Source organism: Bactrocera tryoni, unplaced genomic scaffold (assembly GCF_016617805.1).
Source record: "Bactrocera tryoni isolate S06 unplaced genomic scaffold, CSIRO_BtryS06_freeze2 scaffold_11, whole genome shotgun sequence".
In the NCBI taxonomy this organism is placed as follows: domain Eukaryota; kingdom Metazoa; phylum Arthropoda; class Insecta; order Diptera; family Tephritidae; genus Bactrocera; species Bactrocera tryoni.
In genome coordinates, this window is record NW_024395824.1 from 19715815 (window position 1) to 19722023 (window position 6209).

The 6209-nt window shown below is 32.9% G+C and overlaps 1 pseudogene; it reads left to right on the forward strand.

The window, feature by feature from the left end:
• The first annotated feature begins 4041 nt into the window (after positions 1-4041).
• LOC120779839 lies at positions 4042-4615 on the forward strand (annotated as a pseudogene).
• The last annotated feature ends 1594 nt before the right edge of the window (positions 4616-6209 follow it).

Below are 6209 nucleotides of genomic sequence, written 5' to 3' on the forward strand. Positions count from 1 at the left end.
GCCAATGTAGGCATACATGCTGTAATCAATGGTGGCATCGTAATTGAAAGCCGCGTGTTCCATTTGACGTATATCATAAACGGACGTACACCCACGACGGTTTCTTGGTGCTTCACTATTATCTAAGTGAGTTCTCCGTCTGTGTCGTTGTGTTTCCATTTCATTTCGTCGAACACGATCTTCTTCACTTTGTGATCTTCGATTTAACGCTGTAGCAATTGATTGACGTGAACGCAGAGAACGTATAATATAGAGAAGGTTCACCGCGTTGCCAAACTTACGATATTTAATTTTTTGGAGGGGTACTCTTTTCTATTAGTGGATTTCACCGCAAAATCAGGGGTACTCTTTTCTATAAGCGGATTTCACCAATATTTAACAGGAGCGTCGAAAATAGCAGAATTGAGCATTTTCAGTGTTAAATGAGAAAAATGATGCTATGCTATGAGGCTATGGATATCATTTATAGATATTCTCCATATATATATGTACATATTTGATAACAAAGCTCATATGTATATATATTATGTATGTATGTGCAATTTGACATATTTAATGATAAATTTCATTAAATCTGTTGGTAATTATAATAAAGTCATATTTCCATTATTACCTAAATAAATATACATTCATACATACATAAGTACATGTACTTGTATTGGGCATTAGAGGTTTTGATAACGTTTTGAAAACCAAGCCGACGTAAATACATAAGTATTCGCATATGGATGTAATTGTGTGTAAATATACATACATACTAAACAGATTTTTAAAAACAGATTTTTAAAAACCATACCCGTAATGATAACATTTTTTTTTTGATAAAATCCCGTTTTGATAAAATCTTAAAAGTCATATGCATATAATCATGTGTATATGTAAACAGATTTTAAAAACCCTACGCATAAAGTTCACATATTCACATACATAATTTTGTGTTCATGTAAACAAATTTGAAAGAATCATTCGCATAATGTTTGCAAATTTGTCTACAAACAACTGTATGTGTAAATATATACACCCGTTGTTTCATACAAAAACTCCGTTGTCACGGACAACCAATGTCCGAACTTCACGTTTTGTCAAAAAGTCAATGTGTTGTTGGTAGAAAATCCGAGCTGTACCAAAAAAAATCAAACGATTGTCACCGCTTTCCTTGCCGCTGTACAGCTTCGCCTACAAACCAGCGTAAATATGTAGGTTTGTGTGTGACCTTGCATACATAACGACGCAGTTGCGTAAAAATATTTCAGAATTACAAAATATTTTTCACATTCCGTGACAAATACAGTCAATCCCGGTTATGTGCCACAATCAATGATACCGAATTTTTGTGGTTTGTTAAAAATAAAAATGTAATGTGGCACATAACCGAGTGCGGATACTTAAGCAAGTGGTCCTTAAAACAATAACTTCTAATTATTTCAAAAAAACAAACCGTGAGATGCAGCAAGATATAATATAGGCTGTTAAGAGTGATGAGGGAGGGATTTGATTTTCATTTAAGCGGAGTACTACTTAGCCGGGATTGACTGTACACATGAATCAGAGGAATATTGAATATTTTCTTTGAAACATTTCTTGAATTGAAAATCGACAAATAAACTATGTTGTTTTTTTGTATAATATATTTTAATACTAATTTTTACGGGGTTGTCACTTTTTCCTTCTCATACATTTCAGAAATATATTCAATTTATGATTTTTAGCTTTTGAAATCGTCGCGAAAAGACGCTTGTAGGCAAGGCATACTCGGAGAGATGTAATGGCGTTTGCTTTTATGAATGAATCGAATATGCTTTTTGAAAGTACGTTTGCGTTCATGAATGAAAATTTTGTTGTTGGGTAATTTACTATAAATTTTGACATCGGCAATTTGGCTGCCATATTGGTTTCTGATGCTTTTTCAAACGATTGTTGGTTTTGTAAAACAATATGTGTAATTTTTGCGGGTGACATATCCACATGTGAATGCATGTGAGTATGTATGTTGTGTATGCATTGTTTGTGTGGGAATGTCATTCGCACATATTTACATGTGTACTCATATTGTAAGTATGTATGATGATTTTTGAGACTATTGTTTTTTTTCCAGAAGAATGTTTGTATTTTTTGATTTACATGCGTACGCATATATTATTTGTGTGAGAATGTCATACGCACATACATACATACATATGTGTGTACGTAAATATAGAGCAGCGCGCGCCTTTTTATATTTCTGATAAATGACAATTTTTTGATTTCAAATTGATTTGTACTTGCATACATATCTGCAGGATAGATGCGTATGAAAGTTTGAAATGATAAGAGGTGTGATTTACATACATATATTATTATTGTAATATATTATGATTTTAGGATATTACGATAATATTTCATATATATGTGTATATAGCATATACATACATACAGACATATAAGTACATGCATACGAAATTATATAATATTATCAAAGATAAGAAATATTTGAAAAGGTAGCTTTAATTTGCATGTTAACTACAAATATTGTTGTGGAAATTGCATAATTTTATAATAATGTTATCAATTTTGCATGAATTCACAAAAATTTGCGAAATGATATTCATATCAATTGATATGATTGCATGTAAACGTATAAAAATATAAGCCAAAAGGCCAACATGCGTCTGTAATAGCAATGTATATTTCTGAGCATAATTTTCATTCAATACTCAGCTCTGTTCACTCATTTCTGTTAAAATTTCTCCTTCTGAGCCAAAAGTGGTGAAATCCACTAATAGGATTTTGTTAGCTCTTGACAGTTCACACGCTTGTCCGTAGTTGAACTTTATCTACATATATTAAACGTTCTCTGGTGAACGTCTGCCAATGTTTGGTCGTCTTGAACGTGGCATTCTTTCAGTACAGTGTATGACTAATTGAATGTAAAAGCAATACATTGAAAATTATTTCTAGAAAAAATTATACATTTCATTCAAACTTCAATGTGTGTGCGTGGAAATATGAATTCACATACACTCACACTGGACATAACCTCAATTGCGCAAATAAAGAAAAAACACTCACCGGAAAATGAGATCAAATTAACGTTGTGAAAATTAAGTAACGCTTGGCAATTGAACTATATATATAAAAATGAAGCTAAATTAAAATACAATTAAAAAAGAAACACATGGTTAACACTCACCAAAAGTATGTTTGTTCAAAATGAGAGCAAGATATAAAAGAACTCAAAGCACATAAGAAAACTGTCAACTGAATCTCAATGACAGCAAATTAATATTCTGTTCGCAATGAGAGCACGATGTAAAATTGATAAATCGTATTGCAAATACTTGATTTTGGTACAGTGTATTTACTCACAAAAAATGTCAAACTCAGGAACGGCTGCACCGATTCCAAACAAACTTCACACAAACCACCCCCTTATAGATAGGAACGATCTCTAAAATTTTTGTGTCAATCGATTCGGCGGTTCTTGAGTTATAAGATTACCAAGGAAATGTAACTTCTTTTTATATATATATCTAGATGTATGTATGTACATAGGCAGTTTCTTCAAAAATTTTCGGATCAACAAAAGGGGGAATGCGAAAATGAACTTGGAAATCACAAAAGACAAGGTTCTCTTTCTCCAAAAATAAAACTTGCTGCATGTCTGTGTTTCTTAGCCACAGGCAGTTATCAACATTGTCTTGGAAAGGACTTCAATATAAATATGGCCCAATCGACAATTTGTGTTGAATTAGATGAAGTACTCAACATTCTTGAGTACAGGCTATGTTCAAGGTGGATTTCCATTGACAAGACCGCTAGCGAGGAATTAGAAGCAAAAAAATATTTTTTTGGATAATCAAAAATTCCTGGTGTTGCAATGGCAGTTGATGGAACTCACGTAAAGATAATGGCACCGTCAAGAAATAAACATCTGTATTTAACCGCAAAGGATTCTCAAGTCTGAATGTTATGGCGGTTAGGCTTTTTCAAAATTAACTTTTCACTCAGTATTCTGTATATATGTACATATATGTTTTTCATATGTAGGCGTGCGACCACAAGATGCAAATACGATACGTTTGTGCGAAGTATCCCAGCAGTAGTCATGATTCTCACATATGGAATATGAGTGATCTGAAAATCATTAGCACATCAAATTATTGGAGAGAACATGCATATTTAATACTAGGTAACAATAATTTGCTAAAACTACTATCAATTTATACGAATGTACTAATCGAATATAGATATATTTTTTAAAGGTGACAAAGGCTACCCTCTTCAACCGTGGCTCATAACTCCGTTTAGGGAATCAATAACATGCGTCCGAAAAAGGAGATTCAACACATATAATGCTAAATGCCGAATTGTTATTGAGAAAACAATAGGTTTATTATTATAAAATTGGTATTTCGTTGTCTTTGTAGTGAACGAGGACTACATTACGCACCATATAAAGCAGCGCGTATTGTTAATTTATGCTGCGCATTGCATAATATTCGTTTGCATTTTAATTCAAATTAAAACATATGTAAATGTGTTAAACCTGGATACAACTGAAATGCATATTCCAATGAAGATGAGAATGATATAGATGCCTACCGACGAAGCAAATAGAATTAGAGATTTTTTTTAATGTTAGTTCATATTATGTGTTCATATCAAAATTATTTAAATAGACATAAAAATTCAGTAAACGAATTGTTTGACATTCAAAATAAAAACATATGGCTTATTTAAATGTTGTAGTTCAAGTTCTAATTTTTTTTCTAATCTATCAATGAATAAACTTTTTTTCCATCACAGCATTATATCGCTTCATTTCCTTCAATTTATCTTTTTCAATTCCATAGAGTTTTCTAATCCATCTGTTTGTTTCAGTCTGTTCTTGTGCATGTTCGTTCTGTTGCTTCATAAGCGTGTTTAGAACTTTTAAAACATTGTCCTCCATCTTTTTTTGGATCTTTTTTATTTGCTCGTCAAGTAGACCCATTTTGTTCATTTTCTGTTTCGTTTGCGGTGTACTTTGGGTCAGGTGGTCAGTATCTCGATTTGCTTCCATTTGCAGGTCAGGCGATAAAAATGATATTTTATTTTGCATTTGGGGCTGAATGTTGGGGAGAAATGTTGTCAATTGGTCTCTTCTTACTTGTACTAGGGTTGTCATCTGAAATGTTTGTTGATGTTCCCAAACTTTGTATACCTTTCAATCCCTCTACTGATGTGTTAAGGGAAGGTATAGTGCTGACCTCCTCTTCGAGGGAACTTAAATTTACTTGGTTGCCCTTCAACCACCTCCTGTTCCAGATACTTGCTTTGTATTTTTAATCATTTATACCGATAATATGAACGCGTGATGTTTTTTTATACCTTTTTCATTCCAGCCCTGTCTTTGACTGGAGGGCCCATAGCCTTTAGCTTTTATGAAGTGTCTTCCCAAAAAGCATTTATAAGCGGGTGTTCTTTGAGAAAATTCTTTAGCTAAGTCTGGGTGCAACTTCGTTATATCCACTAGCACTTCAAATTGATTTTTGTTGGTGTGTTTTTGTTTCTTGTCTTTAAATGACACATTTAAAACATAATTTAATGCGTTCTCAGTATTTTTTTTTACATAAAAACTTACAAATGATCCATTCTTGCCAATTTACGCAGTTCACTCATCAACGGATAGATTTCGACGAATATTTTCGATTTTGTGAAAACTTCATTTTCGATACCATTTCAATGATTTCAATGTAATAATTTCGATCGAATTGTCAAGTTTTTCGATCGAAACAGATTGAATAATTAGACTAATGGGTCTAAAGGGCAACATGTAAATGCCCATGAGAGAAGCATTATTTTCTTAGGTCGCTGCCAATAATAGAAAACGTTTGTCCCTGTGATTTATTTATTGTAAGGGTAAACGATATCTTCACAGGAAACAGTAATCTTTTAAAGAAAATAGGCAAATCTGTCGGAATCATTGGGATTCGTAGAATGTGAGCAAGCTGTCCGACCGCAGGCCCAGTGATGATTGTTGCTACAATAACTTTGTCGCGCAATTTCTTTATCAAAAGCCTTGTGCCACATACTGGGAGGCCTTAAATTTCTCAATAACATAATGGGAATACCTCTTTTTAATTTAAGTTCGTTAGGTGGCAATCCGCCAGGATTGAGAGAATTTAAAAATTCCTGTGAGTAGTGCATTGTATCTTTGATGTTGCACACGGATTTGTAACTTTTAAAAT